The sequence below is a fragment of the Ovis canadensis genome, chromosome 10 (genome assembly GCF_042477335.2).
Source record: "Ovis canadensis isolate MfBH-ARS-UI-01 breed Bighorn chromosome 10, ARS-UI_OviCan_v2, whole genome shotgun sequence".
In the NCBI taxonomy this organism is placed as follows: Eukaryota; Metazoa; Chordata; class Mammalia; order Artiodactyla; family Bovidae; genus Ovis; species Ovis canadensis.
Genome location: NC_091254.1, coordinates 36,389,694 through 36,414,519, shown reverse-complemented (window position 1 = coordinate 36,414,519; position 24,826 = coordinate 36,389,694). Strand labels below are relative to the sequence as shown.

Here is a 24,826-nt window from a genome sequence, read left to right as displayed (position 1 = left end):
TGAAAAGACTTCCCATGGAAACCAAAGAATAAAAGCAAAAAACCCAATCATAAGGATTCCACAGAAAACCACTTCTATTCACGTCCCATGCACTCACACCCTGGGAGACGATGGCTGTCCACTGCTCCCACCAAGACACCTACTTTCTCTCTTTTGTGAGCCAGCAAGACAATCAGCCAAGCTTGACCTGTAGGCAAGGCTCGGCCAGCACAACCTGAAAGTCAACGACTTCAAGAAAACAGCCTGGCAGAACTCAAGCCTTATCTTTATTACCCCGAGTGGTGTGTGTGACTTGAAAACCTATCAGAAGAAATGGTATGAACAGAGTCTCCCCGAACTTCACCCCTGTAGCTGAGAGGAGATGTCACCATGCCACTTCCAGAGTTTTGATAGGTTGGCACCTGGTTCACGAAAAAAGACTGAGATTTTCAGTTGCCAAGGGAATCAAGATGACATCACCTCACTGAGGCTCTTTTATCTTTTCTTGTCTTTGCTTTTTCATTTTTTAAAAACTTCATAGTGGAGTATTGAGTTTCCCAGGTGGCTCGGTGGTAAACAATCCACCTGCCAATGCAAGAGACCTGGGTTTGAAACCCGGTCCAGAAAGATCCCCTGGGGAAGGAAATGGCAACCCATTCCAGTATTCTCGCCTGGAGAATCCCACGGACAGAGGAGCCTGACAGGCTACAGCCTATGGGGTCACAAAAGAGACTGACATGACTTAGCGACTAAACAGAAACACCACCACCACATTAGAGCGTAGTTGATCAGTGATGTTGTATTAGTTTCAGGTGTACAATCAACAAAGTGATTCAGTTATACATACACATGGACTATTCTTTTTCAAATTATTTTCCTATTTAGGTTGTTACAGACTATTGAATAAGGTTCCTTGTGTTATACAGTAGGTCCTTGTTTGTTCTTTATTTTAAATATACCAGTGTGTACCTGTATATCCCAGACTCCCAATCTCTCCCTCCCCCTGACTTTCCCCAGCCCCACCCCTCTCATTACCACCATTTGCTGCAACAGGAATGAACCTGGAGATTATCATAAGTGAAGTAAGTCAGACAGAGAGAGACAGATAGCACATGATAACGTTTATTTACAGAATCTGAAAAAAAAGATACAAATGGACTTTTTCCCCCCCTCTCTTCTTTGAAAGAAGGTTGTGCAGATATGAGCAAAAGAATCCATTCTGACTTCATCCCAAACTGGAGTCAAAGTTTTTCTGAGTTCCAAGTCTGAAGTGATAAAGTTGGGGTTTATTTTCTCTTTTCCTCTGTTCTCATGCCTGGGTTCAGGCCCTGAATGGAGCGTCCTTCAAATGTTCCCAAGTAAGCGCCAGGGGTCAGCAGGGGTAACTTCAGGTTTAAGGCCAGCTTTACAGAATGATCTTCAGAATATCCCCACTCACTCATCCAGCCCCACTCTGCCTCCAGCAACTGTGCCATCTCATTTGGACTAAATATAACTTCTCGGTTCAAAGAGAAAATGCATGGAATGGTCCCACCAGCTTCCTTGAGATATCCGGGGAGTCCACGAAGGTAAATCTAGGAGAATAAGAAGCACATGATTCCACCTTTCTATAAACATACCTGGCTTAAGAGAAATGGAAAGGCAGTGTTTCCAACCTGGCTGGAAACACTGTGCTTCATCTACTTCAGAAAGAAATAGCATGAATCAGCAAAGTGCAGAGAAAACACCAGCCTGGGATCAGACCCGGATGAGGAAAATACCAAACACTAAAAGGGCAAAAGAAAATCTAAGTGAAACTTGCATTTTTGCTCACATTGGGGGTGCTCAGAGAAGCCAATCGTGCAGCTGAGTTTCTGAAGGTCACCTGTGTCTCCATATGTCCCCCATGGCCGCCAAGGTCTGGCCATTTTACCCACTGACCTGGGGTAGCTGGACTTTGGCGGAGTCCGTCCCCACTGATGTATTCGAGCTCATTGCCAAGGGAAAATGAAACAGGCCCAGAAGCAAAATGCCAATAGTGGCAGCAGAAGAAAGGAAGCCTGTTAAATGTCTCTCCCTCTCCATTACCTTTGCTGCTTTTTTAACATTAAATCCCTCAAGAACCAGATGCTTATGCTAATAAAGTCCCATTAAGTAAGCAACTCAGAAAAGGTACAAGAGCACTTCTTCTCACGGAGAATACTAAAAGTTTACCCTTCAAAACAAAAGGGCCCAAAGTCTAAGCCACAATACGGATAGCTGTTCAGCACAGGTATCCTGAGTTAGTCAGATTAACTTGGCCACTTGCTTCCGTGTGACCCCAGGACAAGTCAGTCTTGGACTAATTCTTGGATATGCATCTAATAGGATTAATAACTGTGACTAGCTCATGATTTTTGTGTGCCTTGAAGAGATAATGCAGACAAACACTTAGCACATTTTCTGGTACAAATTCAGTTCTTATAAATGTTAGTTGTCATTGTTATTGTTATAGACCTAAAATACGATATGAAGGGCAGATAAAGGAATTTCTTAAAAATCACTTCACTCTTGATTCTATGTATAACTTGCAGCTTTGCTCACCAACCATAACACTTAATAAGAATTCTTAAATTCCTGTTCCTAGTGCTTCTTAGGCACTGTTAAATCTGACAGAGTTGGGGCTTCTCTGGGAAGCTCACCAACTCCCTGTCTGCATCTGGACCAGGACATTAAGTGCAAATGAAGAACACAGAATTCTCATCTAGACAGAAACAGCCTCTCTCAGGGCAGCACTGCCTACATCAAGGGCTTGGCAATGAACTAAACTGAAAAATAGAAACTGGCCAAGAGGAAATTCAGATAATGGAGTTATCAAGCACTGCCTTTAGAATAACTATGCTTAGTATGTTTTCAGAGCTTAAAAGAGAGAGAGAATGTGGGCCAAGAGCTCAGCCAAAAACTCGGAAGGTTTATTTTTAAAAGAATCAAATGAAATGAAAAGTTCAATAACTGAAATTATCTCAAAAGAGAATTTGTGGACTAGATGATATTAGAAGAAAATATCCAAACCGAAGCAAGAAAGGGAAAAAGGAAGAAAACAAAGAATGAAAAGAAGTATAGATGTGTAGGAAACATGGACAAGAAAATGGCCTAAATGTAGACAGAATCCCAGGGAAGACAGAATAGCTGAGAATTCCCCAAAAGTGACGAGATATCAAGCTAATCTCTCAGTAAGTACTATAAACACCAGAAACCAATACCAAAGAAAATTACATCTTTGCACATAGGGAAACTACTTAAAAACCAAAGACATATCTTAAAAGCAGCCAGAGGGAAAGAATAATCTGTTGACACAATACTTCTCAGTAGAAACAATGGAATCCAGAAGACAATGGAATCCCGAAGACTTTGAAATAGTATCTTCAAAGTACTGGAAGAAAATAACTCCCAATCTAGAATTCTATATTCAGCAAAAATCCCTCAAAAATAAAGCTTTAAGTAAACATATTTTCAAACAAAAACTGAGAATATTAGCAGAACATCAAATCTAATGAGAATACTAAAATCTTCTCTTTAGACCGAAGGAAAATGATCCTAGATAAAAGTTTAGAAACGCAGAGAAGAATAAAAAGCAGCAAAAATGGTAAATCTATAAATACAATTTACATAAATCATAACAAACATAACTATCTAATAAACAGTGACAACATTAGGTAATGGTCTTGTGGGGTTTAAAATACATATAAAATTAAAATACATGACAAATAGTAAATAAGTTGAAAGTGGGGTTAATGGGAGTTAAAATGTTCTGAGGTTTATTGTGTCTAGGGAATGGTAACAATGTGAACTTAGGTTAGATTTTACATAGTCAAGAATGTTGCTATCTCCAGAGTAAGCACTGATATTAGTAAAAGCATGTATAAGCTAACAGAAGAAGGGAATATTTTCTTCAAAAAGAACTTCTATGAAAGAGAAGGCAAACAAGGAGAGATAAGAAACACAGAAAAGGTAAAACACACTGAAAGAGAAATATGGGAAGATGATATTTCTTATCTCAAGTACATTGTAATTATATTAAATGCAAGATGACTAAACACTTCAATTGAAATACTGAGAAATCAAAACAAAGCCCAATTACAGGCTGCTTACAAAAGACTCACTTTCAATATATAGAAATGGAAGTGTTAAGAGTAAAATGATGAAAAATACATACTATGCAAACACTAACCCCAAGAAAACTAATGTAACTACATCAATATTAGAGAATATAGATTTAGAAGCACTTAGAGAAATAGAGTTATTTCATGATCATAAAAGCTCCACCTCCTAGGAAGATATAGCAATTCTAAACTTCTAAGCAAGTAACATCATAGTCTCAAAATATATAAAGCAAAAGGAAAAAAACAAAACAAAACAAAAAAACTAGAATTTCATAATCTTTGTAGATTGTAACCCATTTCTTCAAGCAGACAAAATCAATAAAAATATTCAAAACATGAATGACACAATTAATAAACTTGACCTAATTGAGAAATATTAAACACTGAATCCAACAGCTGCAGAATACATACTCTTGAAATATACATGGGAAATTTAGCAAAATACGCTAGTTCAAAAAGCAAGCCTTAGTAAACTTGAAAGGATTGAAATCTTACCATGTACATTCTTTAATCAATAATAGAAAATCTCTAAATGCTGGGAATTAAGTACCACACATGCATAATCTAGACACTATTTACTCATCAAAAATATTAATACAAGCATATCTAAGGACTCAAACAACAAGCCAGAGTGGGTGTCAAGGGGCAGGCACAGGAAATGAGAAAAGTAAGAGGGAAAGAACAAAATAGAACAAAGAGAGGGGCCTTGCACAGAATGATGATTTTGGTGAAACACGACTCAAGAAGTGTACTAAATTCAACTCTGTACACTAAAGGCCAAAAGTGAAATGAGAACATTATTTTATAAGACTAACAGAAAATCTGAATTGTAGCATGTTCTAAATTTACTAAGTCAGTCTTAGAGCCTCCTGTTTGATATAGAGGAATATTACTGCTAATTAACAAAAAGTCCTTATTCCTCATCAATCAATTCAACGAGCATCTGATGAACACAGATTATATGCCAGAGACTGTGCCAGTTGGTGCAGATACAAAGTCATACGAGATAAGAGCCCCAGCTCTCAAGGCACTTACACCTCGTGGGAGATGACGTCATATGAAATAAATGGAGGAAATATAAGGATAACCACAGAACATAACTGCACAGAAACCACAGCTTACACAACAAAGTAGTACTAGGTATTTGATCACTGATGTTGACTTGGCTGAGAATGACCTACTTTCTGATCTTCGGCTTGCTCTGCAATGAACAAACTCCTTGAGGGCAAGGACGAAAGATTATTTAATTCTGCAGTCCCGGTGTTCAGCAGAGTGAGAGTTTATCACATTTTTGTTGAATGAATGAACACAAAATGGGTGACAGTTTGAGCCAGTGTTCCAAGTCCTATATCCCTACATCAAGAAACCAGGTGTAGAAACAGCTGGAGCCCTTGACTGGAAGCCAGATCCACAAGGAGATGGTCCTGCTTTTGGTTTGGTCTCTAGATGATGCCCAAATCGCAGATGTAGTCATAGCTCTAGGACTCACTGAGGATGTTATATCCAGAGCCTTGGAGAACTTTGTTATTCGCAGGTCAACTCTGAATCAAACATATGTGATGCTTAAAAAGAAAAAGAAAGCCCTACCCATCATAAAGTTCTAGAAATCACCTGCAGGGCAATGAGTGGACACAGAAGAGCTTATCTGTAAATCGGCAGGATGATAACTTCTCAGAAAGTTTTTGGAAGAATGATATGGCGTGTGAAAGGCCTGGCAACTAGAGATGCCCAATAAATAGTTGCTAAATGAGTTTTTAAAATAATGGGCATTTGGGACTTCCCTGACAGTCTAGTGATTACCTGCCCCTCACAGTGGCAAAAAAAATTTTTTTTAATTAAAAAATAAAATAGTGGGCATTCTTTAAGTTTGATTTCTCCTTCTTCCTCCAATATACCATCCCCCATTTTCCCAAAAGAGGTGGTAATCATGAAGTGGAGAAATATTTTGAGGGACTTTCATGCATAACTCTCAGGACATCGAACTTCAGAAAAGCATCACCACAGTTGGGGTACATAGAGACCAACACAGAATGCCGAAGACAAAATTATTGTTGCAGGCAAGGGCCAGGACTGAGCCACAGAGCAAACGAGACTGGACTGTAGCAGCAGCAACTACAAATCAAAGGGCAACCTGAGGCACATACACGTCCCTGAATCGAGATGGGCTTAACTCCTTCATCAGTGGATGGCAATTCAATCAAGTGGGCCAAGATGCTTGCCCCATATACAATCCCCAGCACCCCAATATCCTCTTCCTCTCATCATAGATTAAGTAGCTCCAGCCTCCACACAGTTTTGAAGATCAGTAAATGACCCAATTTCTTTAGACACAGTCAAGTAATCCCCAAAGTACTTTCAATTCATAAAATGCATCAAAGTGCATTTATTTATAGCCTGTAATGCACCAGAAATTTTGCTGGATGCTGTACAAATGAGCTTCATATATTCTTGAGCCCCGAGCTTTAAAGAAGGAATCTGGCTTTTCCAACCGTCCTTCTATAAACATGCCCTCCGATGGCTTCTTAATCCTCAAAGTCAACAGTTTTTCCTGAGGCCGCATTTGTTTCAGCTCATCCACAGCCCCTGGCCTCTCTCGTCTCCTCCTCTTTTCCATGGTAGAGAACTTCCCCATATTTCCCTACTATCTCTCCTATTGTTTCTTCTGCTTGCATTGATTTCTGTTCCTCCTCTGAGTCCTACAAGGACATATTCCTGAGGCTTTTGTCTTCTGCTGATTTCTTTCTGGTCCTGAACTAAACAACAACTGACATGTTCAGTTCAGTTCAGTCGCTCATTCGTGTCCAGTTCTTTGCAACCCCATGGACTGCAGCACACCAGGCCTTCCTGTCCATCACCAACTCCCGGAGTTCACCAAAAGTCATGTCCATTGAGTCAGTGATGCCATCCAACTATCTCATCCTCTGCCATCCCCTTCTCCTCTTGCCTTCAATCTTTCCCAGCATCAGGGTCTTTTCAAATGAGTCAGCTCTTCGCATCAAGTGGCCAAAGGATTGACATTTCAGCTTCAACATCAGTCCTTCCAATGAACACACAGGACTGATCTCCTTTAGGAAGGACTGGTTGGATCTCCTTGCAGTCCAAGGGACACTCAAGAGTCTTCTCCAACACCTGACTATGAGCATGGCACCACTTAAGTGCTTTACATATATGAACCCACTTCATGCTGATGAGAGTCCAGGGAGGCAAGTACCATGACTGTCCCTGTGTTACAGATGGGGAAGCTAAGAACCAGAGGGATTAAGAAGTCCAGTGAAGTCGCTTGCTCAGTCGTGTCCGACTCTTTGCAACCCCATGAACTGTAGCCCACCAGGCTCCTCCGTTCATGGGATTTTACGGCAAGAGTACTGGAGTGGGTTGCCATTTCCTTCTCCAGGGGATCTTCCCGACCCAGGGATCGAACCCAGGTCTCCTGCATTGCAGGCAGATGCTTTAACCTCTGAGCTCAAAACAGCTTGGGAATCAGCATACCTGGGAAGCTTGATAAAATGTAGAATTACATGCTCTGGGAAAAAAAAAAATGGAGGAGTGAGAAGAAGATGAAAAAAGTGGAACTCTGAGAAACAGTAGCTTCATTCATGCGACAGAGGTAAAGAACAGTGGACCCCAAGACGCAGGTGAGAGAGGACAGCAGAGCCAAGGCGGAGTGGTGTCCTGGGAGCTCTAGAGAAGACCTCCAAATACAAGGTTGGTTCTTCCAGATCAGTGAAGGCGATGGGCAGTGTTTGCTGGAACTGATGGTTAGGAGGTCGTGTGTGACCCAGGCGGGAAGAGTTTCAGTAGCATTGAGGGGAAAGAATCCAAATATTTTTTAAGACCCTAAAGGAAGATTTCTCTCTCTCTCACCCTCTCCTTCTCTTTTTCCTCTCTCTCTCCCTTTCTCCATCTGTTGTGCCTAGGACCTAGCTTACACATAATCACTCCTCATTTGCTGGCTTGCCATTGCAGAGGACGAGGAAACTGTCGCCCCAAATCACTGTTGCTGCTTCTGCTGCTGCTAAGTCGCTTCAGTCGTGTCCGACTCCGTGCGACCCCATTGACAGCAGCCCACCAGGCTCCGCCGTCCCTGGGATTCTCCAGGCAAGAACACTGGAGTGGGTTGCCATTTCCTTCTCCAATGCATAAAATCACTGTTATGAAGTCAAAAAGGAAAGACAGTGGGTATGTGACTTGGGAGTTCAGAACTGTAAGAGCAGGGAGCTCACATGTCGGTTTCAAGCTGGACAGGAACCATTTCACGGAGGAGGTGACAGGTGGACAAGGCCCTAGTCCCCCGGTAGAGCGTGCCCACTGCAGGCTGCCGAGAGGACATGGCCAGTCTGCTCAGACAGGACACCACGGTGCTCAGACGATAACACAGTGCCCCGCTTCTGGAGAGGCAGTTGCCAACAGCTGAAGTCACGGTTCCAGGTCACTGTGACCCACGGCCCACCCTGAAACGCCTTCCATTCCTCGACCTCTTAGGGTCGCCCTGCTTTGCTGCTAAGGCCAACGCTCCTTCACTGTCCTTCTCCTTCGTCCTGGAGAGGAAACACCCAGCTCCTCACGGCTGACTGTCGCTCCCACGGCTCTGGGAGCAATAAGGCTTCAAAAGAGGAACCACTCACAGTGTCATCACCACAGCGGTCGCTTCCACGGGATTCCTTTTTCCGATTGAGCATTGGATGGACGGGCTTGGCTCTTGCCTGGGGGTGGAGGGCAGGGTGGGAGGGCGTTGCAAAGCCTCTGACTCATTCCGCCCCCCCTCTCACCCTCCCCAGCTGCCCCGAACCACACTTCCTCCTCCTCTGAAGTTAAAGGTCAGCCTCTCATGCTCAGGCCAAGGTTTTTTAGACACACACACTTGCACACACACACACACACACAAAAAGGCTGAGAGAATACATTTTTTAAACATGAAAAGAAATAAAGAAAGGAGCTCTCAAAAATAAATTTAAAAATAAATAATCATTCCCCCCAAACTACTTAATAATTTCAGAATAATAAAACTTTCCAATTGTAAATGCGTCAGGAATAAAATAAAAGGCATGAATGCTTCACTGTGTTCACGCAGGCCTCTTAAAAATGATCCTAATTTCTTCCAGAGGCTCCGTAGGGGAATGGCAAGGTTCTCCTCAGTAGAGAAGTATTCCAGCAATAATATAGTCACTTCTCTTCACATGTCCTGAGTGCTAGTATGAACATGGCAATGTTTTACAGCTGGCATCCTGTACACAGCTGCTCAAAAATGCTGTATTCCTAGGGGCTACAATCATGCATTGTGCATTTGAAACGCCTTTCACTAAGCAAGAGCAGTCAGCAGCCCCAGACGACCCCGCCAGGGACCATTACACAGAGCTTTCTACTTCTCCCAGGTCCCCCTGCCCCTGGTAAGGGGTGAGCAGCCCACTGAGCCCTTGGACCCAGGCGATCAACCCAAGCAGGACACTGAATCATGATGTCTCTGCCTTCCGGGTAGTTTCTGCACCCCATCCCTCCTTTGTCCCAACCTCAGTGGTCAGGAGTTCTGTGAAACTGGCTGGACAGAGGTGATTACGATACTGTTTCTATATTACTGATAAAGAAACTGAGTCTTGAACTTCCCTGGTGGCCCAGCGGTTAAGAATCTGCCTGCGAATGCAGAGGACACAAGTTCAACCCCAGTCCGAGAAGACTCCACGTGCCGCAGGGCAACTAAGTCCCTGAGCCGCAACTACTGAACCCTGTGTGCCTAGAGCCTGTGGTCTGCAACAGAAGCCGCCGCAGTGAGAAGCCCGTGCACCCCAATGAAGAGCAGCCCCCACCGGCCGCAACTAGAGAAAGCTGGAGCGCAGCCACGGTGACCCAGCGCAGCCATAAGTCAATTTTTTTTTTTTGAGTTTATAAGCAACTGTACCTCAGAATTTAACCACACAGTTCATGAGGGGCAATAAATACCACAGCCCACAAGGGCTGCACCTCATCACTCTCTGAACTCACTTCCAGCCCACTGGGACCAGAGGCCCATCCAGTTCTGAAAATGGGGACTGACCTGGTTCCAACAGGAGGCCAGGGTCCTTCTCTTCCCGCCCAGTGTCCCTGTACTGTGCCCAAGGGCCTGACCTTACAGGCAGTGTTCATAACCACAGCTTCCTCAAACTTCCATAATCCCGCATCTGATAGCACGGCCGCCCGTTTCCACACCTCCTGCTTTGCTGCCTGCCAGTGACAACCTGTTTCAGATTAGCCTTGACAATTTTCTCTGGAGAGCTTCCAAAAATGTCCTCAACCAAACCATCAGGGAAAGGGCTGGGCCTGGCGCCCACCCAGCACCGGGCAGAGGAGAGCAGTCACCGTCACTCCCCTCGGCCCTGGAGACTGCTCGTGGGCACAGGCCACTTCGCCCCAGGAAACTTAGGGGAACTGCTTCAGGTTATTAAAGTTCAATTACATGAGAGGCGTAGTGTCTTGAAATCTATCGCTCTGCTTTTCCTTTTGGCCTTTGTCTCCAAAAGACCTGCATCTTCGTTGAGCTGGGAAGTATCGCAGAGAACAGTAGGATGTTCAAGTAAGGATGTCAAGGAAAAGGAAGATTCAAGCTCACCCTTTAACATCCATAATAAGATTATCAAACCCATGCAAAGGCTTTGTCAAGAGAGAAAAGGGTTTTTCAAAATCCCTTTATCTCCTCTTCTTTAACATTTCAAGCAGCAAGGCTGGAGTTCCCCCTGAGGGAGGTCCCCTCCAGGAATGAGAGAAGGAAGATGAAGAAGGGGTTACAGGTTGCAAACCCCACACCCCAAAGGCCAGCATCTCTCAAAGCGACAGGGCTCAAGAGGCATCAGGTCAGATGTGGGCGGGACCTTCTAGGGACCTTGACAGCAGTTGGACTTTGCCTCCCTGGAGCAGGAGCAAGCGTGGCAGGGAGACAGGTTGTTGGGCAGTTGGCAGCAGCACCCCAGATCTCCATGGCTGCTGCACCGTATGTCAGGGACTGGGAGTTCCCTGTGCCTTCGGGTGATAAGAAACAGAGGTGGTGAGAGGCAGCTGAGCGGGCACCAATCTTATTGTCAGTGAAGACATCACAGTGGGGAGACAGGCCAGAAGACACGCCCATCAGTGTGCTGCCTAAAGGCTGCTTTATTACTACAATCCCACTGTGGGGCTACCTTCAATATAGAAAAGGCAAAATCAAGTCACCTCCCGCTGCCTGCACCAATGCCACCCTAGTCCAGGCCCCTTTCATCTCACCTTGACTTGCTTTCTAGCTGTATCAGCTTCCGTGTTGGTCATCCTGCCTCCACTCTTGGTCCCCTGAAGTCTGTTCCTCACCAGGGCGCCCAGGCGATCCCTTTAACATAACTGAAGCCATGTCAGCTCTGCAATCAACACCCTCCAGCAGACTGGCCTGGTGGTCCAGTGGGTTAAGAATCCGCCTGCCATGCAGGGGACCCAGGTTTGATCCCTGGCCCAGGAAGATACCACATGCTGTGGGGCAACTAAGCCCACACACCGCAACTACTGAGCCCATGTGCCACCACTACTGAGGCCCGAGCGCCTAGAGCCCGTGCTCCACAGCAAGGGAAGCCAGTGCGATGGGAAGGCTGTGCACCGTGAGAGACTAGAGCAAGCCCACTGGGCAGCGAAGACCCAGTGCAGCCACAACTACAAGCGAAAATAAGACACATAAACCAAGAAACAGTTTTAAAACCCTCCAGTGACTTCATCAGAAAAGGCAATGGCACCCCACTCCAGTACTCTTGCCTGGAAAATCCCATGGATGGAGGAGCCTCGTGGGCTGCAGTCCATGGGGTCGCTGAGGGTCAGACACGACTGAGCGACTTCACTTTCACTTTTCACTTTCATGCATTGGAGAAGGAAATGGCAACCCACTCCAGTGTTCTTGCCTGGAGAATCCCGGGGACGGGGGAGCCTGGTGGGCTGCCGTCTATGGGGTCGCACAGAGCCGGACATGACTGAAGTGACTTAGCATAGCACAGTGACTTCATAATCGACTTGAAGAACAACCTGAGGTCCTTACCACGGCAACAGGATGCGACCTGCTCTGGCCTCAGTCTCCCTCTCAAACTCCATTTCCTGTCTGCTCACCCCACCCACTCCACTCTGGTCTAGGACCTCCCGGCTGAATCTCAAACACGCCAAGCACGCTCCCAGCTCGGGCTCTCTGCACCTGCTCTTCCCTCTACCTAGAGTGTTCTCTCAAACGTCCTCACGGCCTGTCCCCTCATTTCCTTTGGGTCTCTTCTGTCTTGTCCTAAGAGAGGCTGTGCCTAAACCATCCTTCCCAAAATGGCAACCACGCCAGGCCACTCTCAATCCCTAGTACCTGCTTTATTCTTTTTAGTGTTCATCACCCCTTTGGGATTTATGTTGTTTTTATAGTAGCATCAGTCATAAAATACATATAATAGAAAATTTACCATCTTAATGATTTTTAAGTGTATAGCTCAGTCTAGCGGGCTACAGTCCATCAGGGTCATGAAGAGTTGGATACAACTGAACACAAACACTTTCACTTTTCAAGTACATTCACATTGTCATGCCACCATCACCACTACCCATCCGCAGAATTCTTTTCATCTTGCAAAACTGAGACTCTGTGCCCATTAAACACCAGCTCCCATCTCTTCTCCTGGTTACAGCAAGCACCTTTCTTCTTTCTATCTCTGTGAACTTATGTGAACCTGATGTGAGTTGTTCTAGGTGCCTTCTATAAGTGAATTCACACAGTATTTGTTCCTCTGGGGCTGGCTTATTTCACTTAGCAGAGTGTTCTCAAGCTCCATCCACACAGTAGCATGTATCAGAATTTCCTTCCTTTTTAAGGCTAATATTCCGCTGTGTTTACGGCACCTTTGGTGTAGCCATTCATCCATCAGTGGACACTTGCGGCGCTTCGCCTTTGGGCTGGTGTGAATAATACTGCTGTGAACATGGGTGTCCAAAGGTATCATGTTTCATATTTGTTCATGGCCTGTCTTTAGCACCAGCACAGCACTTGGTACATAACAGAAGCTCAGTGGACATTTGTCGAATGTCTACCAGTGGCACAAAATGTCTACAGGTCTGTTCCAACCACGGGGTTCCTGCTCTTAATCAGGACTTGGTGCTGCTCCCCAGCATCAAGAGCTGCTGATCTGTCTAAAGGGGCGATGAGCAGTGGACTTGCTGAGGCATGTCTTGGCAGTCCAGTTAGTGTACCGTCCAAGGGAGAAGGCACGTCCCGCCCAAGGTCTTAGTCATTCTGCTTCTGGTGTCAGGAGTTTCCCAGCTGCAGAAAGGCCAGTCCACTAACAGAGCAGGAATCAATTACCGATTTGATTTACTACCACAACATCCTGTTTTATACTCTTCGTATCAATTAAGTATGATTTGAAATGACCATGTTTATTGATCGTATCCTTGTTGATCATCAGCCACCTTCTCCCCATGTAGGCCCTAAGAGAGCAGACACTTTGTCTTCAGTGTAGAATGATCAAAACATTAAACAAGTAAAGGAATTCATGCAATGGATTCTTTTACTTCTGATTCCATGCTGTGCTTAGTTGCTCAGTCATGTCCGACTCTTTGCAAACCCAGGGACTGCAGCCCACCAGGCTCCTCTGTCCACGGGATCCTCCAGGCAAGAATAATGGAGTGGGTTGCCATGCCCTCCTCCAGGGGATCTTCCCAACCCAGGGATCGAACCCAGGTCTCCTGCATTGCAGGCGGATTCTTTACCATCTGAGCCACCAGGGAAGCCCTCGGTTCCATAATTCTCGAGAAACTTTCTCATTATGATTCTACGTCTCAGGTAGGTAAGAATCAGGTCAGGCTAATGCAAAGATAGTATTCACTGATTTTAAATAGAGTGACATTTCTGTTTATTTATCCATAAAGGAAACACTATTTCTCTCCTGTGTGGGGGCTTTCCCTACTTCCTCAGTCTCAGCAGACACAAACATGTCCTACAAATTCAGTTGTGACACCACTACTTACCTGGAGATTATAGCAGATCCCACAGGTTAAGGACTCAGTCTCAGAAGACTCCCTGCCACCCTTCCCACCCACACCCACCCCCTTGCAGAGGCCGACTGCAAGTCAGGTTGTCACCTGCGTTTCTGACCAACCACCTATAAATCAGGTTCCCCTGACCTCCTTCTCTGGTTCAATAATTTGCTAGAATAGCTAACAGAACTCAGGGAAACATTTACTTACGTTTACTGATTTATTCTAGAAGAATACAACTCAGGAAGAGCCAACTGGGAGAGATGCTTGGAGCAAGCCATGGGGGGAGGAGCATGGAGTTTCCAGGGTCTCTCCAGGTGCACCACCCGCTCAGCACCACAGAGTGTTCACCAACCTGGAAGCTCATCAAATCTCACTGTTTGAGAGCTTTTATAGAGATTTAATCTCCAGCATCCATCCTGCTCCCCTTTCTAGAGGCTGTGGCTGGGGAGCTGAAAGTCTCAACTCACTAATCACTCGGTCTTTCCGATGACCTGCCCCATCCCAGGCTATCCAGGGGATGTGCCTTAAGTCACCGCATTGGCATAAATTCAAATGGTGCCGAGAACTGGGAGCAGAGACCAAGTATATTTCTTATTATAACACAATGTTAGTTTCCTAAGTGGGCTTCCCAGGTGGCTCAGTGATAAAGTACCCACCTGCCAATGCAGGAGATGCAGGTTCAATCTCTGGGTTGGGAAGATTCCCAGGAGGAGGAAATGGCAACCTACTCCAGCATTCTTGCCTGGGAAATTGCATGGACAGAGGAGCCTGGTGGGCTACAGTCCATGGGGGTCACAAAGAGTTGGATATAACTGAGCAATTGAGCATGCATGTAATTTTTAAAATCTTGGTTAGTATGAGTCTATTTCTGAATATTAACCTTAATCTCATTATGTAAAAACAACAACCAAAAAAAAATCTGACCAGTCCCTCAACCAGAATAAATCACCAACATCAACTTCACTTTAAGAGACTTCATGATCACCACCATAAATTAAAATAAAGAAGAAGTGAAACCTTTTGAATTATATCAGTTTCTTGATGTCTTGTGACTTCTAATTTATTACAACCAGAAGTATAAAATGAGAACTCACACAGGGTGAGACGGTCTTCCTAATTTTGTAGATCTCAACATAAAAGAACTGAAACTCTTAGCAGGAAAAAAAAAAATGCCATGGTTCACAGGTGAGATCTGCCATGACATGGGAAAAAAAGAGAGTGGGCTTTATACCATGTATCTGCCATCCTTGTCTAGACCGTCTTCAGCCTTCCAGTTTCCTTTGAATTTTCAGACAACCCCTCAGGGCCCCTAATTACAGAGCACCATGAAGATTCAATCTGGGGGGAGTTTCTACTTCCCTCCTAGTTGCTTCCTACATGGTTAATGCAGGAAAGTTACTTTTCAGTTCCTGCTGCTGCTGCTGCTGCTGCTACTGCGTCGCTTCAGTCACGTCCGACTCTGTGCGACCCCATAGACGGCAGCTCACCAGGTTCCCCCGTCCCTGGGATTCTCCAGGCAAGAACACTGGAGTGGGCTGCCATTTCCTTCAGTTCCTATCAAGTCTATATCCTTATTCACAGAGAACGAGCCAGATGATCTCAGACCTTCTAGTAGAAAACAATAATATATCAGCAATTACCTGTTTTGCAAAACCCTGTGCATGTCAGTCCTACAGTCTAGCATTCAGAGTAAGAGCAAGGACACCCCACCTCAGCATTTTATTGCAGCTGCCCATGTGTGTTCCAAATCATCTCTTCACGTCTGCTTCTAAAATTAGGCATCAGAACAAATGTCATTCCTGCCTCACATGGGTTTGTTTGTTTTCTTATCTCATAGTTCAAGGGGACATCCTCTGCCCTTGCTTCCTGACCCCCACCCACCACGTACTACCTTATCAAAAACTGAGTTGCCTCATTGGAGACCATAACTCTGATGGGACCCGGAGAAGACCAACATGGGCTATAGCTGGGGGAGCAGAAGGTTTCTCAGAAACTAATCACTAAGCACAACTCAAGACCCAAAAGCTCAACCCGCAGCTTGTGATCCGATTTCACTTCACATTCTTGTACCTTGAGTGGATCTTGAGTGCTTATTGGAAACTTCTGGTTTCGGAGGCCAGCTGTATGTATACTGACAAAAAAGAATGATCTTGCTTTATCTGGAAAGGTTGTCATCTCAAACCCAACATACAGCTTCAAGAGGTCTGGGCTGAGAAGGAGGCCGGCTAGACTATGCAGGGAGCTGGACGTGCACTCAACGTTCTCACCGAAGTAGCGGCTGCATCTGTATCTATATCCAATCCCCAAAGAACAACAAAAAGAAATTTCATAATGTTTTCTTTCACTTTGTCTCTAAGGCTCGATAGTCACGTCTATGAAGGTAGGGGCCATGTCTTAATGATTGTGTGTATTTCTTGCTAAAATAAGCCCCCAGCAAATACGTATGCCTTGATATCCATGATGCACCTGGAGAGTAAGCATACAACTCACTTTATAATGGGGACTGGAGACAAATAAGATTGTCTAAATACTACTTAGAAGCTTGGGGACTGAATTAGCAAATTGTTAAGTGTATAGCAAAGGGATGACCTAACTCCTAGCCTCAAAGAAAACACTTGAAACATAACTTGTAGACCAATAAAAGGCAATATCTCCTTTCCTTCAGGAACTAGGAACATTCCATTCGACCCGACCTTCTTTAACACCACATAATTCCTTCCCCCACCAGGTTACATCATGTTTAAGTTACATCATGACACAGTCTCAATATCCAGTGGATGGCAAAGGAAAAAAAAATCCCTTTCAAAATGAAGAAAACACAATTTCTGTTCATAGTATGAGTTAGAATCATCAATCTAAGACTCTAGTAAATATTCAAAAGGAACTGATATTTACCAGTTGTTAACTTTGAATCAAAAAGTGTAAGAGCACTTCATATAAAACACCCACTTAAACACGTTAGTTTCAACTTCCGATAGCATAGATTATTTTCATATCATCAATCTTGTAGAGTTTCAGATCTAGATATTTTGTGAGATGGTCTATAAATAGAAATGGGGAGATACACAATTGATCATGCTTTTCTTCCCTTTAGAAAATATACAATTTAAGCTCTCAGCCCTGTGTAATTTATTTTAAGTTTTTACTATTTTTTTGGCAGTACCACACAGCATGTGGGATCTTTGTTCCCCAACCAGGATCAAACCTGTGCCCCTTGCAGTGGAAGCAAGGGGTCTTAACCACTGGCCCACCAGGGAAGTCCCTGTGTAAATTATTTTTAAGTAAAGACAAACATCTATGAACTAGGAGAGATGATAAAATTGCTATAACAACTCGAAGTCTAATGGCACCTGCATTGTTCAGACTATAGTTTATGAGCATCTAACATTCAGCAAGTGTGTAAGCAGAAACTGCTTTCATATAATTCATTAGGTTGATGGGTCTCTCTTAAGAGGAAATAATACTGTATTTATCTAAGGATTGCATGAAGTAAGACTTCAGCACTTGATCAGCTGGTGGGCAGAAACCCGAGATCAGAGTCACCAAGGCCAAACACCAATTGTTTGTGTTGTTTTGTTTTGTTGTTGACACAAGACAGTAAGTGGCTCAGAGTACACCATGCCCTTGCCAAGTCAAAAAAACAACACTTCATTTGAGAGGAGCTGGACTGTTGTGCACACCTGTGAGAGGAAATTTCTCAATGGAAAATCTGCTGTGATCAGTGAAGAAATGCCCTTTGATACCAACCTGCTTTCTCATCAGTTTCCGCAAGCGGGATGATGCATTGACCCCATTCAGAGTGTGTACAACTTATATAATGGATACTGTGTACAAACACCTGCCATATTCTAGATAATAACTCACTTTATTATCCACATTCCAACCTTGTGAAGTAGTGCTATTTCCCCCCATTTCAGAGATGAGGAAACAGAGGCTCAAAGAGGTTACAAAACTGAGCCAAAATCACAGACAGAAGGTTGCAGAACCGGCCTTTGGAGCCGTGTTTTTTGGTTCCCAGGCCCGTTGGTTGAGGGTCGGGAGGGGGAAGGGGTAGAAACACAGCACCCACGGAGTCACATGTTGGTTCTTTGGAGCCAGCAGAGTTACGGAACAGAATACAGGAGGCCCAAGTCTATGACTGGAGGGTCAGTTACACACAGGGAAAGGACAGGGGTCCAGGCCTCAACCTTGCAGCCTGGCTGAGCTGTGTGGGGTTTGCTGGGTCAGAAGGAAGCATCTTCACTCACTGCAGAGGGAGGTTCATCATAGAATTAAAGGAGTGAGCAGAAATAATCAGCTCAGGCTGTGTCACAACAAATCTTTCAGCAGCTTTCAACCTCCTGCCTTACTTCTGAGCACGAGCAGCAGACAGACCAGCACCGTGAGGCCCGCCAGGATTGCCACTGCCCCAGCGAGCCTCACCAGGGCGCCGCCCTCTCTGCCACCCACAGCACCAGCACCAGCAGCTCACCTCCACTGCCCTTTGTCTCCTTTTATTCACTCGTACCTTACAGCCTTTCCCCAGGTCTTCTTCCTTGGTTGCCTCCTACTAACTAACCAAAAGGCAGGAAGGTCACAATCCCCAGCTTTTGTCGTTGTTCAGTCCCTCAGTCATGGCCGACTCTTTGTGGCCCCATGGACTGCAGCACGCCAGGCTCCTCTGTCCTCCACTTTCCACCAGGGTTTGCTCAAATCATGTCCATTGAGTCAGTGTTGCCATCCAACCATCTCATCCTCTGCTGCCCTCTTCTCCGCTTGCCTTCAATCCTTCCCAGCATCAGGGTCTTTTCCAAAGAGTCAGCTCTTCATATCAGGTAGCCGAAGTATTAGAGCTTCAGTTTCAGCCTCAGTCCTTCCAATGAATATTCAGGGTTGATCTCCTTTAGGATGGACTGGTTGGATCTCCTTGCTGTCCAAGGGACTCTCAAGGTCTTCTCCAGCACCACAGCTCAAAAGCATCAATTCTTCAGCACTCAGCCTTCTTTTTGGTCCAACTCTCACATCCGTACATGACTACTGGAAAAACCAAAGCTCATTCTGCCTTCCAAATCCAAAGCCTAGGAGCATATAATTTAAGAACATAATTCTCATTCAGAATCCTCACCGCAAGAACATCTGCCATGCATCAATTTTAGATTCCCAACATCTCCAACCAGAGCAGAGTAGGATGGAGACTGAATAAGACATTTGAACTCCACAAATTCTGACTCTGACCTTGCTGAATGTCTTCCTGCCACTCCCTCCATCTACTTTTCTGCATCTACAATTGAAGACCTTATATAATCAAGTCTTTTTTTTTTTTTTTTTGTAGCTCCTGGTGTTTTAATAAAAAAAAAAAAAAAAAAAGCCCCTTCCAGGACATTTTAAAGCTTAAACAAATGAGTGCTTATCTTTTCTCTTTTGTAATATGTGATTTGACCTATTTCTCTTGTATGAATTTCAAAGTCTAACTCTGATAAACATCAAGTTTAACTTCAGAAATTAATTTAGCATGCAGTGTATATAGATGACACTAGAAATCTTAGTCAATCACAACAGCATTACTGACCTTCAAATGATATAGAGGGAGGGAGTGGGGCTGAGAAATTCCTTGTTTTATTACAGGATTGCTACAAAGAACACTGTCAACAGGTTTATATACTTCTATTAATTTTACTTTAAGTGCATTTGAGCTTAGGTTTTGATTTTGATGATCCAAAATCTTAGCATGAAAAATAATAATAAAAATGAACACTTGGCTTTCTTCCAACTTAGTCAGGGAGACAAGGCATTTTTTACATTAATTATTCTAAGCTGCAGCCCTTGCTTATTTTCAATTACAGTCTAGCTTACTTTTTGTATATTACCTTTAATTTAGGAAATTTTCAAACTTACACAATAGTGGCCACTTTTATTTCATTTTTGTCTACACAAACACCAATGATTTATGATATGAAGTAAATCCCTGAAACTATTTTTTCTTCTTAAATGTATAAATTGAAATGACCACAAACTTTAAAAATCACATTAACTCAATATAATTAAACATTGAGTAAGTGTTCACATTTATCTATCCTTTAAAAAAATTTTTTTATGATGTAGAATTTAGCACTGGGATCCATGTAAGGTCTATACACTATTATTAGTTATAGATCTTAATTCTCTTTTAAATTATGGGTTACTCCATTTATTTTTTCCCATGTCTTCTTGTCATTATTGTTATCAAAGAAGAAAAAGAAATTAGATTATCTATTCTTTGTTGTTGAATCATTGTTCAGTCCCTAAGTAGTGTCTGACTCTGCTACCCCATGGACTGCAGCACGCCAGGCTTCCCTGTCCTTCATTATCTCCCGGAGCCTGCTCAAACTCATGTCCATTGAGTCGGTGATGCCATCCAACCATCTCATCCTCTGGCATCCCCTTCTCCTCTTGCCCTCTATCTTTCCCAGCATCGGGGTCTTTTCCAATGAGTCGGCTCTTTGCATCTGGTGGCCAAAGTATCAGAGCTTCAGTTTCAGCATCGGTCCTTCCAATGAATATTCAAGGTTGATTTCCTTTAGGATTGACTGGTTTGGTCTCCTTGCAGTCCAAGGGACTCTCAAGAGTCTTCTCCAGCACGACTGTTAGAAAACATCAGTTCTTTGGCACTCAGCCTTCTCTATGATCCAACATCTGTACACGACTACTGAAAAGTCTATAGCTTTAACTATACGGACCTTTGTCAGCAAAGTGATGTCTCTGCTTTTTAATTAGATTTATTGTAGCTTTCCTTCCTAAGAGCAAACGTGTTTTAATTTCATGCAGGCAGTTATCACCTGCAATGACAGTGAAGCCCAAGAAAATAAAATCTATCACTGTTTCCACTTTTTCGCCATCTGTTTGCCATGAAGTGATGGAACCAGATGCTGTGATCTTAGTTTTTTTAATGTTGAGTTTTAAGCCAGCCTTTCACTCTCCTCTTTCACCCTCATCAAGAAGCTCTTAGAAGTACCTATATCTGAGTTTTGCTAATTGCATCCCATGATGTTTCTTAATACACTCCTCTTTCTTGTTTCCCTATAAATTTGTTTTCCTAAAAATTGATCACTGGGTCTAGAAGCTTGATTAATCCAAACGTTACTGATTGTATTTTCCCCCCTGGCTTTCAATTTCTTCAAGTTCATATAACATAGGAAATATATTTGATTTCCTTACACAAAAGTATCAAAAAGTCTCAGAAAAAAAAAGTGTCTGGAAACACCCTGCCCAATATTTGGTGGTAGTTTAGTCGCTAAGTCGTGTCCAATACTTGCAATTCCATAGACTGCTGCCAGCTTCCTCTGTCCAAGGAATTCTCAAGGCAAGAATACTGGAGTGGGTTGCCATTTCCTGCTCCAGGGTATCTTCCTGACCCAGGAATGGAACCCAGGTCTCCCGCACTGCAGGCAGATTCTTTACCAACTGAGCTACAAGGGAAGCTCCACCCAATATTTATCCTTAAGTATTTCAGCATAAATTATTAATCTTTAACTCCTTAAAAATAAAAACAAGAACCAGGAGATAAACAGGACTGAAAATGGCACAGCATCCACTGCAAAGATCCCCTTGCCCTTCAACACATGATTTTCTTTTTCTCCAAAGCACTGCAAAAACTGGACAGATTAGCTAAACAGCAGGCCCTGCCTGGACCTTCCCACTCTATCACTCTCAGCATATTCTATTCTAGAGCAATAAAACATTCATTTTAAGAGAAATAATTTGAGCATCCAGGCCTTCTGTAGTTATTCTCTGCCCCAACAGAAAACAAATGTGGTTAACCAAAAGTCAGCTTTAGAAAAAGAAGAAAAGAAAAAAAAAAAGCCTTTGTTCTTTACAAAAATACTTTGTTATCAGCCTTCAAAAAAGATGTCAGATATTAATTTGAGGCTAGAGTATTGCAGGAGTAGGGGCAGGGAAGAGAGGGTAATAGAAACTCTCCCCATGGATTGGTCATGAGCATGATCTGAGATCATGAACCTGTATGGAGAGATTTAGAGTAACTAGACCGTGATGCAAACTAAATAGAGCTATGAACAGGCATAAATTTGAAGGAAGCCGAAGCCATGCAGCAGCCTAAACTTCACTCGGCCTTAGAAACAGAAATCTGTCACGTGAACAACACACATGTCAATGGAGAGCTGAATGAGTCCAGCAGAAAAGGAGAGAAAGCGGTCAAGAGGGCTCAGAACACTTGCATGGAGTTCAGCATAGCCTGACATCATTGGCATTGCTGGCCACACTCAATCAACAGTGCCGCGGGGAAGCAAGGAAGGCAGCAGAAGCACCTAGAATAGGGCAATTCTGGGGGCTAAACTGTGGACCCTGCATGCATTCTCTGCTGTTCTCAGCCCCTCTGACCAGAAATCATGAAGCCTCATTTCCCCTCAGCTCTGCCAGGGTTCATACCCAGTGAAATCTGATGAACTGGGATAAGTTAACGGCCTCCAGCCTCTCCCAGATGGATCTTGAAAGTGACTGATTATCTTGGAGGTGAGCCCCTGGACATCCTTGGTCCTTCCATCTCTGGCTTCAGCAACACACTTCATAGAACTCGGTGTCTGCCTTAGTTTCCCTCTAGTTTACCACCAGGTCATGTCCCCGTTGAGTTTCACCTGGCTGAACCCTGACACTTTGCTGCGGATGTTGGATCTGGGCCTCCCGGATCTGCAGCCCAGGGACAGTTTTGGGGGGTGCTACTACCATCCCAGTCTTCCCCAATAGAGAGAGAACTGGACCACAGGTCTTGAGTTCAATCTGGAACTTTACAAATCTCATTAAACATAGTCATTAAACTTGTGAATTCCCATTTCCTCATCTGAAAATTAAGGTTACTATTCACTACCTGCCCCACCTTTGATGGTGGTTAAATAAAAGCAAGCTAATGAATTAAGCTGTGCTGCCTCTCTTCAATCCAGGGCTTATTTTTGCCACCAGCTTTCTGGGCTCTTCTCATTTCTCCAGGAGTGATCCCCCCTGTAGGCATTTCCCACATATCCACCTTGTGGATATTCCAGATGGACAGCAATGTAGTTTAGAACACTCTGGAGTAGTCTGGAAGCGACTTAGCAGCAGCAGCAGCAGCAGGAGTAGTCTGAGTGGCTAGAAACATAGCAAGGGTTTAGCTAAGCCACTAGGTAGAAGGAAATTACCATGAGTGACAGATTCTTCCAATCTTAGGTAGAGCAGCTCACCCAGGAAATAAGTTCACATGTGCACAGAGTGAAAAGCCTCATAGACCCAACCAGTCTCACTGAGCTCAAGTCACTCCCACTGGAACCACTGTCAACAGAGCAATAGGCAGCTTTAAACATAATGAGCTGTATGTATCTACATAATGTGGCCAAACAGCAATATGATCTATTTCATAACGCACTTGGCAAAACCAAATGGATATGGCTAAGACCACGGTCCATGGCGTCGCAAAGAGTCGGACACGACTTAGCAGCTGAACAACAACAAGACCATTAGAGAAAGTTGCTCTGAAAATACAAGCAAAAAAGCATCCTGTTCAACGACATATCTAAACATCCAATATACTGCAAACAAATCAAGAGGAATAGAGTTTCCCAACAAGTAAGACTTACCCTTCTTGTGAAAATGGTTTAAAACCAGAGTCGTTTGTCATGGTGAAGTTTGGTCCTTGAACAGAAGCTTTATTTTCCGCAGAGGGAGGATGCTCAGCTGATGGAGAAAACAAGCAAATGCTACATGTCAGGCATTGGGTTAGGAACTTCCGTCTACTTTCTCAGTTAGTTCTCACAAAATGCCATAAGCCAGATAAAGAAATCAGTTCAGAGAGAATTCGTGACGCACCAAGGGTGCACAGCCAGCAAATGTGGGAGTGAAGGACTTTTCCATCTCAGCCCACTGACTTCTCTGTAAAAGGCAGATTTAAAGCAGAGCACTTCCTACTCCTGTTAGCCCAGCAAACCTCGTCACACGTGTACGGTTGTCATTGTGGGGGTGGGGGAGCCACAAGGCGGGAACTCGACTGAGAATGTCAGAATGGGCTACACTTCTCCTTTCACTCATGAGTCATGGTTACCATTTTTGTGCTTATGAAACCACAACCAAAATGGCACTGTATGGGGTAATTTTTGCATTTTAGTAATTCAAAAAAATTATACCTTTACCTTGCACAGGAGACTCTAGCCCTGAGATTTCTATTACCGAAGACTATCAAAATGCAAATCCAACCAAGAGGTCAGCATGGTGGTGGTGAATATGTAAACTGTACAGACCTTTGGGCAAGAGCTGCCAAAATTTAAGATATAGAAATCTTTTGGCCTAATATTTTCTCATCTAGAAACTTAACTATAGTAAGGCCATATGGTACTCAAAAATCTGTAGATAAAGACATTCATTTCAGGATTGTTTATAAATGTGAAAAATTGAGAGCAATGCAATAGGAACTGGTTAAATAAATTATAGTACACATATAAAATGGAATATTCCACAGCCACTAAAAAATACAAATGTGCGTTGACATAAAAAATATGCCCAAGATATGTTACTGAGAGGAAAAAAAAACATATTGTAAGACAGCATGCATAAAATTATTCCATTTTTGTAAATAATAAAACATATGGTTGTATATGTGTAGGGAGAAAATCTGGAATAATATCCACCAAACTAGTCACAGTGGCTTTTGGGGGATGGAACTAGGAAGGGTCCTACCTTCTATTTTTTATTATTTCTATACTTCTAGAAATTCTTCTTATATGACTATTTTTACCATTAAA

At 43.7% G+C, this 24,826-nt stretch overlaps 1 long non-coding RNA gene across 1 annotated transcript; it reads right to left on the bottom strand.

Annotated features, from left to right (window-relative positions):
- Positions 1 to 1,085: 1,085 nt before the first annotated feature.
- Positions 1,086 to 24,068, bottom strand: LOC138446542 (uncharacterized). The gene is made up of 3 exons (XR_011259389.1): positions 23,898 to 24,068; positions 23,669 to 23,765; positions 1,086 to 1,553 (listed from the first exon to the last, which is right to left on the bottom strand). It is a non-coding gene; the product is annotated as an uncharacterized lncRNA (long non-coding RNA).
- Between the last annotated feature and the right edge of the window lie 758 nt (positions 24,069 to 24,826).